Genomic DNA, 24,548 nt, shown 5'->3' with positions numbered 1-24,548 from the left:
AAGACGATATTCGTACATTTAAGAAGACCTCTGTATAATTTGTAAACCAGCGTGTTTCGTAAATTTATGTGACAATTTTTTATTTCCACTGTGATTTTCGACTAAATTTGCGGTCCCAGACCACAGCGATATGATTATGGGACTCATGTGTCACGCTACGGGAAATCAATGCCCAGTGGTGTACGTCGTTATCTAAAAATCAATCACTTGCTAACATTAGACGGCCCGTGTGGCCAGAACTATCGTCAATAGCCTGACTGTCAGGCCAGTTTATACACAACGTCAGAGCTGGGACCAGGCGCCCGAGTTATATAAACCACACAACTGCAATCAACCCAAATCATATTTTTTAAAAAAAAGTCTCAAATTCCTGTTAAGCAAATTTATGACGTCAGTAGTATATTACTATACTGATTTAAAATTGATAATATGTATAGTGGGAATAAAATTAGGGGAGATGAAAGTAAATTTCAACGTTAAAAATTTTCCAAAAAAAAATACTAAACAGGTAAAGAGTTTAGCGAGACTGAACTCCGTACATCCCACAAGTTTCCTGCCAATTCGTGTTAAGTGGAAGTACGTGTAAGGACTTAGCGTACACATTTCATATTTCTGTGAAACTCTACTCTGTATGTACAAGTAAGTATTAATTTAGGCTATTCATTGGTAATTTATTTGTTTCAAAATAGCATAACCTTAATGCTCTGTGAGAAGTTAAAGTAGTATGCTACGTGGGAAACTTACGAACAAAACACACGGTGAGCATTTTAACAGCGTATCTTTTTTATAATAATAAGTTAGATTAAATAAAATACTATTTTGCACCACTGTGTTCTTCAGCTCTGTGACTTTAGTTACTACATTCCAGTGAATTTTGCTACGAAAAGTAAAATTAGACTTTATGTGGGACAAGTTGTAGAACAATCACAAATTTAAAATGGGCCAGTTTTAACTATTATATTTAATATCCCAATTAATTCACTTAATGTAGCCTACTCAAGGTTTATTTTATGTTATGGATATTTTCATACAGATTAAGGGTTACGATTTATTTATTTTAAAATTCCATACAATTTTAACAATAATTTAATAGTGCAATAGTTAAAATCCATACTTTTAAGTAAAAAAATAGCGGTTTAAAGATGACAGTAGGTGTATTTGGTTCATCCTGGGGCAGGGGAGGAGGGAGGGGGATCCGGGGATCCGATCCAGACACCTTAAGGCTTCGCTTCATCACCCATGTTGGATTACGTCACTTCCGCCGGCCATACACGCACGAAAAAGTGTCCCGTTACGTTCATCAGCCATGTACGCACGAAAAAATGTCCCGTTACGTTCATCAGCCATGTACGCACGAAAAAATGTCCCGTTACGACGGACAGACCAGCTCGCCAGGACGTCTCGCTATGAAAAGTATTAGGCGGTAATAAACAGCCAGGAGGTAACGAATATAAGCCTACTTCTACACGTGTTATGAACGCCGGATACATACGGCCAGGCAACCGTGTGTTTTGGCGCGCTCTACTTCCACGACGCGCAACGGCACCGGCAAGTTTTTATTACTACCTCCTCTCAAGTTCTGATCTCCTAATACTTCACAGCAGAGAAGCGCTGTTGGTCGGAGCCCGTAGGTACTTCCTTCGCACGCCTAACCTAACCTAACCTAACCTAAACTAACCTCACCTAACCTAATCCATATGCTAATCTATGCTAACCTAACCTAAACTAAACTAAACTAAACTAACCACACCTAACCTAATCCATATGCTAATCTATGCTAACCTAACCTAACCTAACCTAACCTAACCTAACATAACCTAACCTAACCTAACCTAACCTAATCCATATGCTAATATATGCTAACCTAACCTAACCTAAACTAAACTAAAATAAACTAAACTAAACCTAACCTAACCTAATCCATATGCTAATCTATGCTAACCTAACCTAACCTAATCCATATGCTAATCTATGCAAACCTAACCTAACCTAAACTAAACTAAACTAACCTAACCTAACCTAATCCATATGCTAATCTATGCTAACCTAACCTAACCTAACCTAACCTAACCTAACCTAACCTAAACTAAACTAAACTAAACTAAACTAAACTAAACTAAACCTAACCTAACCTAACCTAACCTAACCTAACCTAACCTAACCTAACCTAACCTAACCTAACCTAACCTAAACTAAACTAAACTAAACTAACCTAACCTAATCCATATGCTAATCTATGCTAACCTAACCTAACCTAAACTAAACTAAACTAAACTAAACCTAACCTAACCTAACCTAACCTACCCTACCCAAACCTAACCTAACCTAACCTAACCTAATCCATATGCTAATCTATGCTAACCTAACCTAACCTAATCCATATGCTAATCTATGCTAACCTAACCTAATCCATGCCAATCTATGCTAATCCATATGCTAATCTATGCTAACCTAACCTAACCTAACCTAATCCATATGCAAATCTATGCTAACATAACCTAATCCATGCCAATCTATGCTAATCCATGTCAATCTATGCCAATCCGTATGCCAATCTATGCTAATTCGTATACCAATCTATGCTAACCTGTATGCCAATCTATGCTAATCCGTATGCCAATCTATGCTAATCCATATGTTAATCCATGCTAATCCATTTGCCATTTTGTATTTCTAGTAATTTCCACCAACTTCGAATCGTGACGTCACCGTTGCAATTTTCGTTACGGTCGCCATCTTGAAAATCCGCAATTTTTTGTTAGAAAATCGGGAAAATTTTTAAAAATCATTTAAAAAATTAAATAATCGAATTAAATAAAAATCTTAAAAACCACTGTTGCAGTTATTGTTACGGTCGACATCTTGGATTATATAAATGTTGCATATTTCGTTACACCCGCCATCTTGGTTGAGTACCATATCATTCTTACACTTTTCGTTAAGACCGCCATATTGGGTCCTATTAATGTTACAATTATCGTTATGGTCGCCATCTTTAAATTTAGACACCATCTTGAAAATCTTTATTTATTATCCGATTTTAATGGAAAAAAAGTTCAAAATTCATCAAAAAATTAACTTAATAGAATTCTGTTTATATCGATTCCCGTCCTTGATTCGAAACCGGCGAGGGCAAAAAATATAAAATCAACAGATCCTTCCTCCACAGAAGCCACCTTCAGACTGACCTACCTCCACCAATAACAAGGTATTTACCATCAGCTGGTATGACATCACCACACCTTTGACCTTGACCTTTGACCTTAACCTTGAAATTTGACCTTGACCTTGAAATTTGACCTTGACCTTGAAATTTAACCTTAACCTTGAAATTTGACCTCGACATTGATCTTTGACTTTGACCTTGATGTCCATCACGGATCCGTCATTTTATGTTCAGTACATGCTAGTGGTCATTGCCACCATCATGTTTTCGTCTGCTGGAGGTCACCATATTGTGTGTACTTGTCTTACCATCATGCAAATTCTATTCTAACATGCTACAGTGCAGTAATAATTTATTATTGCTGAGGTGCCCACCATCTTGAAATTTGACCGCCATGTTGAAATCATGTAATTATTTAGTTAGAAATGCGGGAAAAATTCCAATAGTCTCCGAAAAAATCAATTATTAATTTACAAATTGAATCGATGGATCCATGTCCACGGTTCGATTCTTGACCAGTGACAGTTGTAACTAATTATTAAATAAATTTTAAATTCTTTTTTCCGTTACCTTTCGCGGAGTTTATTAATCATAAGTCAATATACCTAACCAAAGAATTAATACAGTGACGATAAGCCTATCATGAAAGTCTAATTTTTGAATAATCTGAATAACCTATAAGCCGTTCATGTACAAAACCGCACATAAAGAACAATTGTCTTCAGTCCATGAGACCGAGTCATGTCATTATCAGACGTATAGGCTAGTCATTTCAGGACCACATGACCTTCGTCGTTAGCTAATGATATTCAATTAATCCATCGTGACATTTTTATACATTCTAAAGGAGCAAGTAACCTTGAAAAATATTTTAGTAACACCAAGAGGTGATAAACTAGTAAATATTCAATCACTACATTTTGTACTACGCGCAATCAACAAAAAGGAAGCACCATCAACGAAAAGACAGCACCGCCAACGAAAAGGCAGCTCCGCCAACGAAAAGGCAGCACATTTAGAAGCAACGACAACGAAAAGGCAGCAAAGACAGCAGCGACAACGAAAAGACAGAACATTTGGAAGCACCGACAACGAAAAGGCACCACATTTTGGAAGCACCGACCACGAAAAGTCAGCACCGCCAACGAAAAGGCAGCTCATTTGGAAGCACCGCTTTCGAAAAGACAGCACATTTGGAAGCACCGTCAACGAAAAGGCACGGACCGCAAGACCGGGCCATGAACAATGTCAGTCATATAGTCCATGAACACAGTACACACAGAAAAACGAAATGTACACCCAGTACACACAGGAAAACGTAATTTACACACAGGAAAACGGAATGTACACACAGTACACACAGGAAAACGGAATGAACACACAGTACACACAGGAAAACGGAATGTACACACAGTAAACACAAGAAAACGGAATGTACACACAGTAAACACAAGAAAATGGAATGTACACACAGTACACACAGAAAACGGAACGTACACACAGTACACACAGGAAACGGTACGTACACACAGTACACACAAGAAACGGAACGTACACACAGTACACACAGGAAACGGAACGTATACACACAGTACACACAGGAAACGGAACGTACACACAGTACACACAGGAAACGGAACGTACACACAGTACACACAGGAAACGGAACGTATACACACAGTACACACAGGAAACGGAACGTACACACAGTACACACAGGAAACGAAACGTACACACAGTACACACAGGAAACTAAACGTACACACAGTACACACAGGAAACGGAACGTATACACACAGTACACACAGGAAACGGAACGTACACACAGTACACACAGGAAACGGAACGTACACACAGTACACACAGGAAACTAAACGTACACACAGTACACACAGGAAACGAAACGTATACACAGTACACACAGGAAACGGAACGTACACACAGTACACACAGGAAACGAAACGTATACACAGTACACACAGGAAACGGAACGTACACACAGTACACACAGGAAACAGAACGTACACACAGTACACACAGGAAACGAAACGTACACACAGTACACACTGGAAACGTATACACACAGTACACACAGGAAACGGAATGATCACACATACAGTAGCGGAAACACACAGGCTTAGTTGGAAATCAGAATACAAGAAATAAAAACATTAAATTTTTACTTTCAATATTTAATTACTTCTCAACATTACACAAATACAAGTAAAAGAAGCCATTATTGTATGTAGCCTGCTTTCCTCAGTTCTTTGAGTATGAAGGATATTTCTTTGATGCACGAATAGTTTCCTTCACAAAGCGAGCCATGTAGAAGTCTTAGCCGGTCAACCATTATGTTTGGATCTTTCCATGATGTGTAATCAATCTCTTCTACCACCATCTTACTTGCTTGTTTATTATAAATACTGTCAATATCACAATCATCCCAGTGATCATAATAAGCATTATCAGATTTATTTATTATAACACGACGTTTCCAACGTTTCGGTCTCAGGACATCGCCACATTCTTCGATCTTGTCAGCTCTAGGTGCTTCATCACAGTCTATACCTTTGTCAACAGCCTCAGAGTCACTGTAACAATCACTGTAGAAGACATCCTCTTCACCCAGATTACCGTATGAATTCGCTATCGATGATGTCGAAGTGTCTTCATCGTCTTCATGCTTCCTTTTTAGGAGTCCATCATTTTTACAAAGAATGGAGGATCTACTGAATATAGGCTTGAATGTATTCTCACTTTTCACGGTGTTGATACTGCCATTAGTTTCAGTCTTCCCGAAGCCATTAGCATCCTTCAATTTATGTTCTTTCTCACGATCGGGTGAGCTAATACCATCACGCTCAGGACAAGGAAAATTATTGTCGTAATGCAGATCACTCTTCTTTAGTCTAGTGGATCCATCAGTGTCCTCTATGCCGTAAGTAGTCTTGACTTTACATGTTCTACCATGTCTTTTTAAGCTGTCAATTCGTGTTAACAACCTGCTACAACGATTACAGCTTAACATGTTGCGTAGTGGGTTTCTAGCACAATAATTCTTCCCATGACGTCTAGCATTCCTTCTCATGGCAAAATCCTTGCCACAGTAACTACAGCGGCTTCCTTCCGATTCAGCTGCAGATAACAAACCACGATCCATGGTAGCTTCTGTGACTAATGCCAGATGCAAACTAAGAGTTTTAAATTAGATCCAATACTTAAATAGAAATTTTTTCATATTTCATCAGCGAGAGTTAATTTATCTCATACAAAAGTACTTGCTGCAACTAGTTCTGCTTTTCAACAACTGATGACGTCACGTATTGCTTGCAGGTAAATAATATTTAGTTCTTTAATGCAGGATGTGGGATGCTCACTAACGATCGCAAAAGAAAGATGGCTTCGCTAGACTCCAAGGAAAAGGAAGTTCGTCTTGCATGTTGGTGCTCCACAGATGTCTCATGGAGTAATATTAATTTGACTGAGTAATGATATTTTTTAATTCCACCTGATAAAAATATTGCAAGTTTTGATTTAGTAGCAGAAATTATCGAATTAAATGTAACTCCAAATAAAATGACATGTCTCATTAAGAGTAAAACTCCTTCATGGAGAGATCGGTTTCTCAGAATAGTCAGATACACTTGAAGAAACCACAGGAATGATTGCAAGAACACGGGAAAAACCATCAAAATATTGATAAGAATAATCAGGAGCACACGGAGAAAAACCATCATAATATTGACAAGAATTATCGGGAGCACACGGAGAAAAACCATCATAATATTGACAAGAATTATCGGGAGCACACGGAGAAAACCGACATAATATTGACAAAAATTATCGGGAGCACACGGAGAAAACCACCACACATTTTCTTGGATATCATTAAATTTAAAAAAAAAATTAAAAATAAAAATAAATTAATAAAAAATTTAAAACAAAAAAAATCTACAAAAAAAAAATACACAAAATTCTGGCTTGTACTAAAACTCTATCTTTGCTCATCAATGATAGAGTTTTAGTACAAGCCAGAATTTTGTGTATTTTTTTTGTAGATTTTTTTTTGTTTTAAATTTTTTATTAATTTATTTTTATTTTTAATTTTTTTTTTTAATTTAATGATATCCAAGAAAATGTGTTTTGGTTTTCTCCGTGTGCTCCCGATAATTTTTGTCAATATTATGTCGGTTTTCTCCGTGTGCTCCCGATAATTCTTGTCAATATTATGATGGTTTTTCTCCGTGTGCTCCCGATAATTCTTGTCAATATTATGATGGTTTTTCTCCGTGTGCTCCTGATTATTCTTATCAATATTTTGATGGTTTTTCCCGTGTTCTTGCAATCATTCCTGTGGTTTCTTCAAGTGTATCTGACTATTCTGAGAAACCGATCTCTCCATGAAGGAGTTTTACTCTTAATGAGACATGTCATTTTATTTGGAGTTACATTTAATTCGATAATTTCTGCTACTAAATCAAAACTTGCAATATTTTTATCAGGTGGAATTAAAAAATATCATTACTCAGTCAAATTAATATTACTCCATGAGACATCTGTGGAGCACCAACATGCAAGACGAACTTCCTTTTCCTTGGAGTCTAGCGAAGCCATCTTTCTTTTGCGATCGTTAGTGAGCATCCCACATCCTGCATTAAAGAACTAAATATTATTTACCTGCAAGCAATACGTGACGTCATCAGTTGTTGAAAAGCAGAACTAGTTGCAGCAAGTACTTTTGTATGAGATAAATTAACTCTCGCTGATGAAATATGAAAAAATTTCTATTTAAGTATTGGATCTAATTTAAAACTCTTAGTTTGCATCTGGCATTAGTCACAGAAGCTACCATGGATCGTGGTTTGTTATCTGCAGCTGAATCGGAAGGAAGCCGCTGTAGTTACTGTGGCAAGGATTTTGCCATGAGAAGGAATGCTAGACGTCATGGGAAGAATTATTGTGCTAGAAACCCACTACGCAACATGTTAAGCTGTAATCGTTGTAGCAGGTTGTTAACACGAATTGACAGCTTAAAAAGACATGGTAGAACATGTAAAGTCAAGACTACTTACGGCATAGAGGACACTGATGGATCCACTAGACTAAAGAAGAGTGATCTGCATTACGACAATAATTTTCCTTGTCCTGAGCGTGATGGTATTAGCTCACCCGATCGTGAGAAAGAACATAAATTGAAGGATGCTAATGGCTTCGGGAAGACTGAAACTAATGGCAGTATCAACACCGTGAAAAGTGAGAATACATTCAAGCCTATATTCAGTAGATCCTCCATTCTTTGTAAAAATGATGGACTCCTAAAAAGGAAGCATGAAGGCGATGAAGACACTTCGACATCATCGATAGCGAATTCATACGGTAATCTGGGTGAAGAGGATGTCTTCTACAGTGATTGTTACAGTGACTCTGAGGCTGTTGACAAAGGTATAGACTGTGATGAAGCACCTAGAGCTGACAAGATCGAAGAATGTGGCGATGTCCTGAGACCGAAACGTTGGAAACGTCGTGTTATAATAAATAAATCTGATAATGCTTATTATGATCACTGGGATGATTGTGATATTGACAGTATTTATAATAAACAAGCAAGTAAGATGGTGGTAGAAGAGATTGATTACACATCATGGAAAGATCCAAACATAATGGTTGACCGGCTAAGACTTCTACATGGCTCGCTTTGTGAAGGAAACTATTCGTGCATCAAAGAAATATCCTTCATACTCAAAGAACTGAGGAAAGCAGGCTACATACAATAATGGCTTCTTTTACTTGTATTTGTGTAATGTTGAGAAGTAATTAAATATTGAAAGTAAAAATTTAATGTTTTTATTTCTTGTATTCTGATTTCCAACTAAGCCTGTGTGTTTCCGCTACTGTATGTGTGATCATTCCGTTTCCTGTGTGTACTGTGTGTATACGTTTCCAGTGTGTACTGTGTGTACGTTTCGTTTCCTGTGTGTACTGTGTGTACGTTCTGTTTCCTGTGTGTACTGTGTGTACGTTCCGTTTCCTGTGTGTACTGTGTATACGTTTCGTTTCCTGTGTGTACTGTGTGTACGTTCCGTTTCCTGTGTGTACTGTGTATACGTTTCGTTTCCTGTGTGTACTGTGTGTACGTTTAGTTTCCTGTGTGTACTGTGTGTACGTTCCGTTTCCTGTGTGTACTGTGTGTACGTTCCGTTTCCTGTGTGTACTGTGTGTATACGTTCCGTTTCCTGTGTGTACTGTGTGTACGTTTAGTTTCCTGTGTGTACTGTGTGTACGTTTCGTTTCCTGTGTGTACTGTGTGTACGTTCCGTTTCCTGTGTGTACTGTGTGTATACGTTCCGTTTCCTGTGTGTACTGTGTGTACGTTCCGTTTCCTGTGTGTACTGTGTGTACGTTCCGTTTCCTGTGTGTACTGTGTGTATACGTTCCGTTTCCTGTGTGTACTGTGTGTACGTTCCGTTTCTTGTGTGTACTGTGTGTACGTACCGTTTCCTGTGTGTACTGTGTGTACGTTCCGTTTTCTGTGTGTACTGTGTGTACATTCTGTTTTCTTGTGTTTACTGTGTGTACATTCCGTGGTCTTGTGTTTACTGTGTGTACATTCCGTTTTCCTGTGTGTACTGTGTGTTCATTCCGTTTTCCTGTGTGTACTGTGTGTACATTCCGTTTTCCTGTGTGTAAATTACGTTTTCCTGTGTGTACTGGGTGTACATTTCGTTTTTCTGTGTGTACTGTGTTCATGGACTATATGACTGACATTGTTCATGGCCCGGTCTTGCGGTCCGTGCCTTTTCGTTGACGGTGCTTCCAAATGTGCTGTCTTTTCGAAAGCGGTGCTTCCAAATGAGCTGCCTTTTCGTTGGCGGTGCTGACTTTTCGTGGTCGGTGCTTCCAAAATGTGGTGCCTTTTCGTTGTCGGTGCTTCCAAATGTTCTGTCTTTTCGTTGTCGCTGCTGTCTTTGCTGCCTTTTCGTTGTCGTTGCTTCCAAATGTGCTGCCTTTTCGTTGGCGGAGCTGCCTTTTCGTTGGCGGTGCTGTCTTTTCGTTGATGGTGCTTCCTTTTTGTTGATTGCGCGTAGTACAAAATGTAGTGATTGAATATTTACTAGTTTATCACCTCTTGGTGTTACTAAAATATTTTTCAAGGTTACTTGCTCCTTTAGAATGTATAAAAATGTCACGATGGATTAACTGAATATCATTAGCTAACGACGAAGGTCATGTGGTCCTGAAATGACTAGCCTATACGTCTGATAATGACATGACTCGGTCTCATGGACTGAAGACAATTGTTCTTTATGTGCGGTTTTGTACATGAACGGCTTATAGGTTATTCAGATTATTCAAAAATTAGACTTTCATGATAGGCTTATCGTCACTGTATTAATTCTTTGGTTAGGTATATTGACTTATGATTAATAAACTCCGCGAAAGGTAACGGAAAAAAGAATTTAAAATTTATTTAATAATTAGTTACAACTGTCACTGGTCAAGAATCGAACCGTGGACATGGATCCATCGATTCAATTTGTAAATTAATAATTGATTTTTTCGGAGACTATTGGAATTTTTCCCGCATTTCTAACTAAATAATTACATGATTTCAACATGGCGGTCAAATTTCAAGATGGTGGGCACCTCAGCAATAATAAATTATTACTGCACTGTAGCATGTTAGAATAGAATTTGCATGATGGTAAGACAAGTACACACAATATGGTGACCTCCAGCAGACGAAAACATGATGGTGGCAATGACCACTAGCATGTACTGAACATAAAATGACGGATCCGTGATGGACATCAAGGTCAAAGTCAAAGATCAATGTCGAGGTCAAATTTCAAGGTTAAGGTTAAATTTCAAGGTCAAGGTCAAATTTCAAGGTCAAGGTCAAATTTCAAGGTTAAGGTCAAAGGTCAAGGTCAAAGGTGTGGTGACGTCATACCAGCTGATGGTAAATACCTTGTTATTGGTGGAGGTAGGTCAGTCTGAAGGTGGCTTCTGTGGAGGAAGGATCTGTTGATTTTATATTTTTTGCCCTCGCCGGTTTCGAATCAAGGACGGGAATCGATATAAACAGAATTCTATTAAGTTAATTTTTTGATGAATTTTGAACTTTTTTTTCATTAAAATCGGATAATAAATAAAGATTTTCAAGATGGTGTCTAAATTTAAAGATGGCGACCATAACGATAATTGTAACATTAATAGGACCCAATATGGCGGTCTTAACGAAAAGTGTAAGAATGATATGGTACTCAACCAAGATGGCGGGTGTAACGAAATATGCAACATTTATATAATCCAAGATGTCGACCGTAACAATAACTGCAACAGTGGTTTTTAAGATTTTTATTTAATTCGATTATTTAATTTTTTAAATGATTTTTAAAAATTTTCCCGATTTTCTAACATAAAAAATTGCGGATTTTCAAGATGGCGACCGTAACGAAAATTGCAACGGTGACGTCACGATTCGAAGTTGGTGGAAATTACTAGAAATACAAAATGGCAAATGGATTAGCATGGATTAACATATGGATTAGCATAGATTTGCATACGGATTAGCATAGATTGGCATACAGGTTAGCATAGATTGGTATACGAATTAGCATAGATTGGCATACGGATTGGCATAGATTGACATGGATTAGCATAGATTGGCATGGATTAGGTTATGTTAGCATAGATTTGCATATGGATTAGGTTAGGTTAGGTTAGGTTAGCATAGATTAGCATATGGATTAGCATAGATTGGCATGGATTAGGTTAGGTTAGCATAGATTAGCATATGGATTAGGTTAGGTTAGGTTAGCATAGATTAGCATATGGATTAGGTTAGGTTAGGTTAGGTTAGGTTTGGGTAGGTTAGGTTAGGTTAGGTTAGGTTTAGTTTAGTTTAGTTTAGGTTAGGTTAGGTTAGCATAGATTAGCATATGGATTAGGTTAGTTTAGTTTAGTTTAGTTTAGTTTAGTTTAGTTTAGTTTAGTTTAGTTTAGTTTAGTTTAGTTTAGTTTAGTTTAGTTTAGTTTAGTTTAGTTTAGTTTAGTTTAGTTTAGTTTAGTTTAGTTTAGTTTAGTTTAGTTTAGGTTAGGTTAGGTTAGGTTAGGTTAGGTTAGGTTAGGTTAGGTTAGGTTAGGTTAGGTTAGGTTAGGTTAGGTTAGGTTAGGTTAGGTTAGGTTAGGTTAGGTTAGGTTAGGTTAGGTTAGGTTAGGTTAGGTTAGGTTAGGTTAGGTTAGGTTAGGTTAGGTTAGGTTAGGTTAGGTTAGGTTAGGTTAGGTTAGGTTAGGTTAGGTTTAGTTTAGTTTAGTTTAGTTTAGTTTAGTTTAGTTTAGTTTAGTTTAGTTTAGTTTAGTTTAGTTTAGGTTAGGTTAGGTTAGGTTAGGTTAGCATAGATTAGCATATGGATTAGGTTAGGTTAGGTTAGTTTAGTTTAGTTTAGGTTAGGTTAGGTTAGGTTTGCATAGATTAGCATATGGATTAGGTTAGGTTAGGTTAGGTTAGGTTAGCATAGATTAGCATATGGATTAGGTTAGGTTAGGTTAGGTTAGGTTTAGTTTAGTTTAGTTTATTTTAGTTTAGTTTAGGTTAGGTTAGCATATATTAGCATATGGATTAGGTTAGGTTAGGTTAGTTTAGGTTAGGTTAGGTTAGGTTAGGTTAGGTTAGCATAGATTAGCATATGGATTAGGTTAGGTGTGGTTAGTTTAGTTTAGTTTAGTTTAGTTTAGTTTAGGTTAGGTTAGCATAGATTAGCATATGGATTAGGTTAGGTGAGGTTAGTTTAGGTTAGGTTAGGTTAGGTTAGGCGTGCGAAGGAAGTACCTACGGGCTCCGACCAACAGCGCTTCTCTGCTGTGAAGTATTAGGAGATCAGAACTTGAGAGGAGGTAGTAATAAAAACTTGCCGGTGCCGTTGCGCGTCGTGGAAGTAGAGCGCGCCAAAACACACGGTTGCCTGGCCGTATGTATCCGGCGTTCATAACACGTGTAGAAGTAGGCTTATATTCGTTACCTCCTGGCTGTTTATTACCGCCTAATACTTTTCATAGCGAGACGTCCTGGCGAGCTGGTCTGTCCGTCGTAACGGGACATTTTTTCGTGCGTACATGGCTGATGAACGTAACGGGACATTTTTTCGTGCGTACATGGCTGATGAACGTAACGGGACACTTTTTCGTGCGTGTATGGCCACGGAAGTGACGTAATCCAACATGGGTGATGAAGCGAAGCCTTAAGGTGTCTGGATCGGATCCCCGGATCCCCCTCCCTCCTCCCCTGCCCCAGGATGAACCAAATACACCTACTGATGACACAGCTGTAACAACACTTCTCTCAAGTATTGGCAATTTTTACGACTAAAACTTAAATGAAATCAGTTATACCCCCACACCTTTACCTAGCCTACACCTTTAAAATATAGATCACACTTTTTTTTCTTTCAAAATTTTCAAAAAATCCTGTTGCACAAGTTTTTAGCCATGTACATTGTTAAATAAATAATTAATAAAACACATGATAAACTGTCCAGAATAATCTGGTTTAATGTAAAAGATTTATTTTTCTTCTGCCCTATAGTTGCATACTTACCTTTTATCAGTACAGCCTAAGTGCATTGTAGTAAATCTTATCTCGAGTAACGTTAATGAGAACTGCGCCGCAACGCTGAATCATTAGCATTGTGTTTTTATTTTGTTAGTTATATCGTAAACACATTTCACGCCGGATAAACACTTCATAAGATTAATATTGCTGATTATTTTCCTTTTGGATTCAACACGTGTTTCTAATCGTATCTTGACCAGTGCCTACGTAGTATATGGTAACGTTACTACCCAAGCATAGTTCTATTATTACTGTATTTTAACAATATTACACATTTACATAGGTAAATTAATTATTATGCTACAAGCAATTTTTTTCCAGGAGACACTTGCAATATGATAATCTTATCTCGATTGTAAACGTATTGAAAAATTACATTTATGAACTAGATAAATCTCATCATAAAGAGTATAATAAACCACAAAAAAAAATACAATTTATTATAATAAAAGAAACACGTAATTATACAAAACGCGCGTGTTTATATGTATCTTACAGATTCAATAAACGGACATTTAGTTAAAACTTTAAATTTATTTGGTTCGTTTGACAATGGCGTGAATACACAACATAAATTAAAATTTATGATACTAATTAATTAGTACGGTAAACCTACACAATAAAGACACACACATTAAAGAATATTTAAGGTGCAGTGAGAATGGACATTGTTTAGGTGAACAGATGACTCGGGAGTTTACTGACGATTTATTGCAATACTGTATTTATTTTTAAGCACTAAAGAGCTGAGTCAGCTGGAGCGTGCTATTTTCTTTGCTATTGTGTTCTTTGTAACTATGTATTTTATTGCTGAAATAAATGAATTTAAAAACTACAAAAAACTGCAAGTAGGACATTTTTTCAAACCTTAAAAAAATAATAATAATTAAGATGTATTACCTACATTTATTTTAGCGGCAGTGCAGCAACGTGTAACAACTAGTAGGATATATTCGCATATTAAGAGCAGTATAGTGGGAACCCATGAAAAACCATTGCTGTTATTCGCAAACGGTACTGCTTGTTAACACTGTCTTTCACAATGTCTATACAACAACAACATTGACTAAACAGGTTAGAAAGAAGCGCGCAGATTCATTCAAAAAGCAATAAGTACATTCAATGAGGTTCATAAATCAACACAATAAAAATGTATGTGCAGCATATAGAATTGGGAACGGAGTTTTAGAATTTAGGAGTGATACAGACCGTGCCTAATACAGCCTCTAGTTCAATACTGCCTTACCCGGTTACACTAAAAAAATCTCACAGTGTTCAGGTATGTCCGAAGTTGCTTGCTGACCCCTTCCCCTCCCCCAACAAATCAACGGTTTAGGCCTACTACAGCAGCAACGGCAGTTCCTAGATATAAATTGCTTATTTGTGCAACACTTTTTATTGGCTAATATTTTACGTCGTGAATTGTGCGAATAGGCCTTGTTTTAATTTTACCAAGCAAAAGCAAGGTAACTGTAAAACCTAACATGGTAAAAAATGGCTTTCCATTATACATCTGGTTACGATCGAAAATAGCGAATTTCTGTCAAGTATAACAGTTACTGTTAACACAGCACTGTTTGCAAGGAGAAAAGATGGAACCAAGAAGGGCAAGCAGGTAATATATAAAATCAGGAACTAACCAATTCGCGTGGAACACCAAAGCAACTGAGCGCAACAGGTTTTGATGGGGCAGGTCTTGAAACCGCGACGCCAGTCGTTCAACATCCTCACCGTGTCGCGCTACATTTGGGCACCACCACCATGGACTCCACAGTCCCACACGCACCCCATGGACGGTGAACTGTTCACTGACTGCCGCGCCTGCAAGATGCGATCTCATTGCTAAAATACAAATGCATATACCTTTGCTTTAACCTGTTTTCGCTATTGGCTCACTGTTTATCTGGAAGGCTCTGGGCCAATGAGAAACGCTCAACCAAAGTAGTATCCAATCACAGATAACCTAGTTGAGACTGCTCACAGGTCAAAAACCAACGAACTGGCGTTATTTGCCCGAGTATAGAAAGGACTGTGTAGTAAGTCTACCCTGAAGGTCACTAAATCCACCAACACTGTCTCTCAAGTTAGTGTTTGCGGTCATCTTCTTATGTGTGGTCTAAACTGTTAATTTTGAATAACATGTTCCATTGGTAACAGTTCTTTAGTGATAACATTTTAATGGAACCTGTTAACTTAATAACAACTATCTTCCGGATTTCCTTAATTTTAACGTACATATCTTGATCTCAATAATCTTAAAACTTAATAGAATATGATTAATAAGTAGATTTACCGATCATGTAAATCATTAATACAATTTTTGAATTTATATTTTTTTATAAGAATGAAATGATTTTTCATTGATTGTTCTATGGTTTCAGTACTACATGGAAGCATTCACATCATTTCACATAGAAAACCAGTTTGGTTACGAATTATGAATTGTGGCCTCCCCCCATAGTAACATAATGTTAACTTCATAACCCCTAAACCATTTCATGTGCATACTGATTTCATAAATTCATATTTTTCAAAGTATTACAAACGTTTGGTATTTCCATATTAGTGCATTTGAATATGTGCTGCGTAAAATTACAACTATTTAAATTCAATAATATTTTTACTAACAAGTATACGTGAAAATGTTTACATAATATTATTATTTTATTATTTTTATTTTATTTTTATTTTTTATTTATTATATTTATTTTATTAATATTATTATTTTGACAGTTCTGAAGGCGAATCGTAAGCAATGATGCTCTCATGCACAGAAGACAGGAATTGGTTTATGTCATATAATTTTAATGTATTTGAAACATTTCATGCACATACGCCACTGTTGGTTTTTCACTGTATGCCATTAAGACACCACATGAATGGACAAAAAGGATGAATACAGAAACACACAACACATACGATGAAAACCAGAAATGGCGTGATGCCCATAAAACTGTTTTAAATTGACCTTCCCCGTTGCAAGAATCATTCAAAGAACGTTATTGCAATGTAATCACAATAGCGCAACGCAATCGACGCGACTCGAAGAAAAACAAATGTTTTTTAACCATTCACGTTCGACACATATGTGGCATCAGCGCGACAAAATTCACGGACGCAAAAGACTTTTAGAACAGAACGATTTTTTTTTTCCAACTTCCATTGCATCGCGGTCGCGACGTTACTGTAGATGAGCATCACATTTTTGTTTTCGAATGTTGGTGCAACTAGTCCATCGGTAAAACAAATTTTATTTCGAGTATATTTTTTTTAATTTTTGTTTACTGAATTTGTTTGTGAAATATTTTCCATGCGTTATTTTCCAAGCGTTCAAATACGATGTTTTTTTTTAATTGTATTAAATTAATTTCTCTCATTGGCGAGTAACACCAACTTGTAAACACAGTCCGCTGTCGCATATATAGAGCGAGTGCAATGATGAAGGAAACAAATCATAACCAATGTTTTATCTCGGTTTGTATCGCGGTTAAAGAAAGTACGTTCTCTAAAACGCTGGAATCAAAACAGTGCGAAGGACGCGATGCAATCGACGCGATTATTTTTCTAACCAATCACGTTGAACACATTCTTGGCGCCAGCGCGATAAAAATGTCGGACACGACAGACTTCCTTATTAGAAATATTTTCTATTTCTATCGCGTAGCAGGCGCGACTTTAATGAAATCAACGCCAAAATTTTGTTTCCGAAAGATGAATGGACCGATGAATTGGCGATAAAATTATTATTCGTGCATTGTCAAGGTTTTATTTACTAAATTATTTTATCCTGCTGAATATTACATTTGTACAAAACACATTTATCTGCAAGTATTGATGGCTGTCGCACGTTTGGTACGTACGCAACAGCAACAATTGTGTTATTTTTGTTTGTCGCGCGCGCGTGCTTGCAGGCTGGCATTCATACCGCGAGTCGACGCGCAGCAGCCACGCTCTCCCCGGCACCGACAGACTGCCGCGGCAAGTGGGTCAAGCGCGTGGCGGCTCTCCGGCCTCGCCTGCCCCCTCCCGCTTGCCAACCAAGAAGCTGCCAACACCGCGAGACCTCCGTTGCACGTGGTGGTGTTCCCCCGTATACGCGCCCGCTGATCATCAGGGAAACCGAGTGTAACATCTAACCCCGGTGACGAGCAAATTCCTACGTTCTCATGTCTCAAATAACGCAAATACACTTATAAACACACTCGGGACTCGTAGTGTGATCAATATATACGCACATTGTGTTTTCAACTACATTTATTGACCAGAATCACACGTAGTTCCTGCAGTCCGCAGCTAGAATTCGTTGCCGGAGCAGCTACGTCAGCTATCGAATCATTCGATTTGCAGACCGAAATTCTAAACTAATTATATAATGAAATGGCTCCGATAAAAGCGGAAAAAAGATTTTTTACAAAATACCAAATCCCAGCTTTGGAACTTATTAGGAATTCATTAAAATACAACTCATCTTGTTAAAACTCATAAAACAGTTAATACTATAAAGTTTCCCCTCGGCTTTGTAAACTTTGGTTCGCGCCAGCCGTCACAGATAGCAGCACCATTGTTAAACATTTCCATCCCGAGTGACTTCCTTTCCATTCACGAAATTACTCCAATCAATGCCGTATCCCATGATTAAGATTTTTACACATCAAAAATCTGGAAACTCAACTGAAAGTCACTTGGTAGCAGGCCCCGGGTATTTCCCCCCCCCCCCCCCACCACAAATGATCATCATTCTCCTGTACCTGCTGATCACCCCCGCTGCCCGACCACACGTCGCTGGCCAATCAATTTTCCGGAAATAATATTTTTAGGAATATTTTACTATAACTTACTGGAAAGTTTTCTGCAAAACCAGAAGATTTTTCAACAATAGATACTTTCACAGAATCGCACATACATTTTATCAAAATTTTTATACAAACCAAACCAAATAAAAAATATGATTTTTTCCTCTACCAACTGATATGAACAAAAAAAAATTTGTTGTTTAAACAGTGTCTACCAATCTGCAGAAAATTAGTTATTGTGTAACGTAAATCAACTTATCTTAAATTATCTAAACCTATGCTAATAACAAAACAAAAGGAAACATTTCCGGGAAATTTTAAGTTATTTTTCCAGAAGTTAGGTTAGAGAAAATATAAACAAATCTGCTCAACACAGTCACTTTTTATGACACGTGCTTCAGCGAACATTCAAGCTTTCGCTGCTGAATACTGCGACGCAATTGACAATATCAACACACAATCACGTAGCACTGGGCGTTATTTTGTTGAATGGTCTGAATGCTTCTTGCAGCACATGTAAAAACATCGTGACACCTTATATTGAACAGAGTGTATGAAGTCCGTTGCCGGAGGGGCTGTAGGGGTACGGACAAACACCACCATTTTTATTCAGTATTACGAAAATACTAGAAAGTTTCATTACGAAGACGATAAAATAGATCACATAATTGTTATGTGCGTAATAAAAGTGTGCGAAAATACTTTATAAATGGATATAAAATTCACTAATAGAATATTTTACAATATCCCGAGGTTGCAGTATCACTATCAGTAAAACCTTTCTCCCCCCCCCCCCCCCCTTTTTTTTCAACAAAAATAAAATCCTGGCTACGGCACTACATTCACATGCGAAGATGACTCGTAAGGCGAACCCGCAGGCGAACAAGCTGCCAAAGTTGATGAAATGGACAGCGATATGACGGAATTTGATTTATGTTCCATTTGATTTTGTTCTGAAGTATCGTCGTCAATGAAGGCGTCATATCATTGTTGAAAATTTCACCTTAAATTTACAAAGAACACTGATTAAAAAATATTCAAGTATTTTCGTAAATTTACGGGTACAAATCCACAAGAATAATATTGGTATATAAGAAAAACATTCACAATCTGATCAAGATTTATGCACGCGCAAGTTTACCCTTTTTGTTCAAAAAAACAGAATTCGGAAGTTGATATACAGCGTAATTTCTGCGAAAATACTGTTATTCTAAATTATGAAAAACTCTTGGTTTATTTGAGGTGAATTCTTCGTTGAAAAGTCCGTAAATTTACTGTAATTTTTTAACAGCGCCGACGGACCGACTCGGCGTTGCATGTTCAATTAACTCCGTCGGTGGATCTCGACTGCACGAAGTCGGTCCTACTCCTAAAGTGATAAAAAAAATTCTTGGCAACCACGGACACCGAAAACACTAAATGTACCACATTTAACAAAATATAAAGTAATATCTACGAGAGAAAAATTAACAAACTTAATCACAACAGTTTCTTTATGAGACCATTCAAGAGAAAGAATGAATATTAGACAATTATGGTAAGTCTTTATCCGGCAAAATTCATTTCAGCACGAATTTACAACATTATACTACAAGTCATAACTTAAAGTAGGAAGCCCAAACGATCACAAGCACAATATAATTTTAACCATAATGATAACTGCTAAGATAAATGTACACAGAATACACAGATAACACTAATTTACAGACAGCGACCAGAGAAATGCCATGACCCAATTTCCGTCTTTAGATTACAGTAATGATACGATTTAATAAACTTTTCCCTCTTCAAGAACATGGACTGCTATACAAGGAAGGCCGCAAAACTGGTTTGAATGCCCCTTCGTAAGCTTAATAGTATATTGAGAGTGAAATTTACGTTTTTTTTTATTTCCATTTCTCAAGTAAAACTCCATTGTTACTCACTATGAAATGGCGCTTGCCTCTGCCCGTATTTCCGTGCGCAAAGTACGCTATCCCCTCTTTATCGCCTATTTCCATCTGTCCAACTTCTTGAGGGAAGGCAGACGTTTATTAAAAACTCCCGTTCAAGTATAATTAGATCCGTTCGGCATTCCTCGCCAGATTTCGGACGGTATTCGACACAGCCTATTTGTTTATCTCCACAGCAAAGTGAACAAGGGTGGCGCAGTATTTAACCCCGGTTCGCGTTCTGATTCAGACATCCTATATGTTTTCTACAATTCATTGAGAGCACTGCAGGCAATGATGACCGGCGCGCGCGCGTGCGTGCGTGCGTGCGTGCGTGCGTGCGTGCGTGCGTGCGTGCGTGCGTGCGTGCGTGCGTGCGTGCGTGCGTGCGTGCGTGCGTGCGTGCGTGCGTGCGTGCGTGCGTGCGTGCGTGCGTGCGTGCGTGCGTGCGTGCGTGCGTGCGTGCGTGCGTGCGTGCGTGCGTGCGTGCGTGTGCGTGCGTGTGCGTGCGTGTGCGTGCGTGTGCGCGCGTGTGCGCGCGTGTGCGCGCGTGTGCGCGCGTGTGTGCGCGTGTGTGCGCGTGTGTGCGTGTGTGCGTGTGCGCGTGTGCGCGTGTGCGCGTGTGCGTGTGTGCGTGTGTGCGTGTGTGCGTGGGTGCGTGGGTGCGTGGGTGCGTGGGTGCGTGCGTGCGTGCGTGCGTGCGTGCGTGCGTGCGTGCGTGTGTGTGTGTGTATATATATATATATATATATCCGGTGTTTTCATAAATTATATACATACTAACACATATTGTCCTAGAAGGGTTTCTGGCAAAAACAAACCAATGTCAAAAAATTGAAATTTTAAGGATAAACAAAAAACTTTCTAAATGTGATTCTGTGTTAAGATGTCACCTGAAACTTTTCCGTGCATATGTCCATACGAAAGAAACAGTTTGTCAAAGTTGAACAAGATAGATGAACTTGATTGGCCAGCAGAGGTCTCTAACACACGGACGGATCAAGAAAGGTGGAGGAGGCAGGGGTCAGCCCGCTTTGGGCGACTGTTTGAATGAGTGATGGGGGGGGCAGCGGCAGAGCCAGGGGGGAGAGGGGGGGTTTAGGAGTTCAACCCCCCCCCCCCTTTAGCCTTAAATCTTTAATTAAATTTCTTATTCTTAATCAAACAAATTTCATATTAAAAATTAATAGAATTTTTACCATTACAATATTTAAATTTAAGTACCGAAAACTGCTAAAATAGCACTATTTTACATCTTAAAAGCCAAATTTTCCCGGGGGAGGACCTACGGACCCCCCGCTTTAATACGGGGGGGGGGGGGGGGGGGGCATGATTCTTAACACCCCCCATACACAAATCCTGGCTACGCCACTGTGGGAGGGGGGGGGGGGGGGGCATAATGTACCAACAAATTTTTAGTTGGTCTTGAATATGTATAGGATTTAGGTAATACAACATTATAAGTAAGTTAAGTTTCTGCACGTGGTGAAGTAATTTTTCAATGCTGTAATTTAATAATGTAACCATTTAAAACTTTTTTTCTATCTTTTGTGTTTCCATTGAACCTTGCTAACACTATATTATTTATATGAATTAAGTTACTACGTAAAATTAAATGTACATTTAAACACTGGAAAAGTAGAGGAAGTGTGATAAAATTTAATTTAAAATTTACAATTAATATACAGGATTAAAAGAAATTATGCCTTATACGTTTCTTGCAGTTTGCAGTGTGGTTGAACAGGGGAAAAAGGTGGGGGGGGGGGGGGGGGGGGGGGATTTCTGTCTCGTCGAACGAAGGAATGCGTAGATTCATCCCTGACTGAATAAAAAAATTTATATTCCTTTTATGCAGGCATGAATTTTCATGCCGTTATTTTGTGGAGTAGCAAGCGCGCAATAAATAAACATGCGTTTTCATCCCTACAACTATTTATTATTGCGATTATAACACAGCAAAGCAATAACTGTATAGTGACCAAAAAATACTCTCTTGTGACCAAAAAAAAATACTATCATCCCAAAACATTTAATGCATTTAGTCTTCCTGAAAATTTTTGTGGTTAATATTAAAACTTAAATTGTTACATTTATGGACTCTTCTGGGATTTTATTTTGTGCTTGTAATGTTAATCAGCTATTCAATAAAAACATGTTTTGGATTCATATTATCCCCCCCCCCCCCCTTTTTTTTTTTCTCGGAAAATCAGAGCTACTCAGCTCTTGCCACAGCCATAGCGCACACGCGTCTACCTGCTGCGACAGTGATTGTGCTCTCCATGCTTCCGTAACCAGAGTGGCCTGGATTTAGGTCAGAATTGCATTTCAGCTAATCTTAAAATGTTTAAAATCAACACCTGAGTCAATCCTATAAACTACAGCACAAAATTATACTTAATACAGGCCATCCTATTTCTGTTCCAGTTGACAACTTATATTAGGTCAAGAATAGGTGACTCTTGGCAAAAGTGTTTATTTAAAATAATATAATGAATATGCGGCAATGTTGGTCTACAAACTGCAACTTGTTTTTTTCCCCTAAAGGACACATAAATTAGGAAATCTCTGGACACAAATGACCATCACGTCAAATTCACATAAGAAATGTGAAAATTGAGAATGCGTACCTTGTAAACGAGCAAAACCCTACTAACTATAAAAAATTTCAGTTAAATATCTGGATGAAAATTGAATATGCAACAAAAAATTATAGGTCAATTCATTGTTAAACAAGCCCCTCTCGACCAGAATTACCCATAATTTTCGTAAGCTAACACAATGAGAAGGTCTACCATTTTTCAATGTACATGTTGACTCGCCACTCTTAAATATCCCGAAACCATTCCTAACACAGTAATACAGCTTTTAATGGTAATTATTACCATTAACAAACAACATGCACTACTTACTATATACAAAACGTAATATTTCGTCCTTGGCACAAAATGTTGCTTCAATCACTGACACGACAACAAAACAAACACACTCCCACTAAACTATAAACAAATTCCGCAAGAAAACAGAAACGATGTTAAAAACGCGCGGCCATGACAGATATAAAGACGTTAAAAACAAATCCAAAAACATTTGCTGTCTGTTTATAAACCATAATGTTTAGAGGGGAGGTAATGCAGGGTCTCCAACTCTACATAGAAGACAGATATGGCGGTTTAGTGGTCCAGCTTTATAATTATTGACAAATATATTATTAATTATTTTCTCAGTACCTAATAGCAATTTGAAATTGAACCTCAATTATGTACTATGTAGGCCTACTCTAATTCAGAAAATTAAATCACAACAAAATCACGCATTCGTTTTTCAATTAAAGAAATGGAGCATTAAAATAAAAATATGAAATCTGTTTGATAATGTAAAACATTAATGCTAATAATACATAGGTTATAAAATTTCAGATAAATTTCTGGTCAAACCTTTGATGCTCGAACAATTTCTTAATGATAAGCTCGCCCCTACAAACAATATTCTAAACAATTATCTCTTTCCCTCCCCCCAAGACAGAAAAAAAAGTCAGACTCAAGATACTCTTCCCCCCAATCAGAAAAATCGTACCCATTTTTAAAGATGATAAAATCTAAAAGTCATTTCACACTATTGTGCCGGAAATTAGGAATTTCGACACGTTTTTTTTTCTAATTTTATTATAATTTTAAATTATTTTTGGAAATTTTATTTGCTCTATAATTTGGTTACTAAAGGGCGATATACACTTTGTTAGGCTGGTGTACTCCCCTAAGTTAAACTTTGTGCCAGTAGTCTGAAGCACCTTTCCCAGAGATGTATCTGATATTTTGCAGATCTAATACTTTGCTGGCAGCCAGCTTAAAATTTCCCTCGCTTCCAGGCACGTCCCAGTCCTGTAACGTTACTTCACTTCATTACTAAAACCGCCTACAGCAGCTCTGGACGAGCTGTTACCATTTCTCAGAGGCAAGCTGACCATAGCCTTTACTGTCACGAATACGTATTAGGTTCACTCCCCTGGAAGCACATCATGGATGCTTGTTCCCAGAGTCGTTGTGTTT

At 37.8% G+C, this 24,548-nt stretch overlaps 1 protein-coding gene across 6 annotated transcripts in view; it reads right to left on the bottom strand.

The window, feature by feature from the left end:
* LOC134546155 (carnitine O-palmitoyltransferase 1, liver isoform) overlaps window positions 1-23,591 on the bottom strand; it is a 126,442-nt gene extending 102,851 nt beyond the window's left edge. For 2 of the 6 annotated variants that reach the window (XM_063388711.1, XM_063388714.1), the window contains exon 1: window positions 23,412-23,570. The gene's annotated coding sequence lies outside the window, so the exon portion shown is untranslated. Of the gene's footprint in view, window positions 1-17,703; window positions 17,819-23,411 lie in introns of those variants that run through there. The other 4 variants (XM_063388709.1, XM_063388715.1, XM_063388710.1 and 1 more) reach the window with 4 other exon arrangements.
* Window positions 23,592-24,548: the final 957 nt, after the last annotated feature.

Source organism: Bacillus rossius, chromosome 1, assembly GCF_032445375.1.
Source record: "Bacillus rossius redtenbacheri isolate Brsri chromosome 1, Brsri_v3, whole genome shotgun sequence".
In the NCBI taxonomy this organism is placed as follows: domain Eukaryota; kingdom Metazoa; phylum Arthropoda; class Insecta; order Phasmatodea; family Bacillidae; genus Bacillus; species Bacillus rossius.
This window is presented reverse-complemented; position numbering and strand designations above follow the sequence as displayed.